We start from the raw sequence: 586 nt of genomic DNA on the forward strand, positions 1-586 counted from the left end.
TCCTTCTTCAGCGATTGTCGTTTTACTTGCCAAAGAGCTTAAGTTTTTCTTCTCTAATTGTTGTACACCGCTTCCTCGCACTTTAAAATTGAGGGTTTCCCGCTATTTAAAATCTGGCTTCTATATGTCTCAGTCACAATCTTACAACCAAATGACGCTCTACTTTATTGCTATTATTATTCTTTAAAGATATTTATTGTCATCGATTTCAATTCGTCACCTAATCTCATAGAACCATGTGGATCCAAAATGGCTTTCCTTTGCGACCTTGCACTGACAAAACTCACGCTTTTGAACCCGTACTGATTGAACCTACGCAAGGTATGTCACTTACTACTTTGTCCTCGCACTCTCTAACCGCCGCCTCGCACCGCAGCCAAACCTCATTCCTCATTTCCCTCAACTTCCTTCATTAGTGTTCTGGGACAGCATAGATCATCTTTTGCGGCAACAGCATGGATAGTTAGTGCTTTCGTTGCCAGTAATTAGAGCGTGCAAATGCATCTGCAAGAGGGCTTTTATCGAGCCAGCATCTGCCTTTTAGTAACTGATTGGTAGAATAGTAGCATATGGTGTATTCTGGTAT

General features: G+C 41.5%; 1 protein-coding gene across 2 annotated transcripts in view; it reads left to right on the forward strand.

Moving 5' to 3' along the window:
• Positions 1-586, forward strand: part of LOC119594124 (bestrophin-3-like) — a gene marked incomplete at its 5' end in the record, with an annotated part of 34,187 nt that overhangs the window by 30,420 nt on the left and 3,181 nt on the right.

Source organism: Penaeus monodon, chromosome 33, assembly GCF_015228065.2.
Source record: "Penaeus monodon isolate SGIC_2016 chromosome 33, NSTDA_Pmon_1, whole genome shotgun sequence".
NCBI classification, from domain to species: domain Eukaryota; kingdom Metazoa; phylum Arthropoda; class Malacostraca; order Decapoda; family Penaeidae; genus Penaeus; species Penaeus monodon.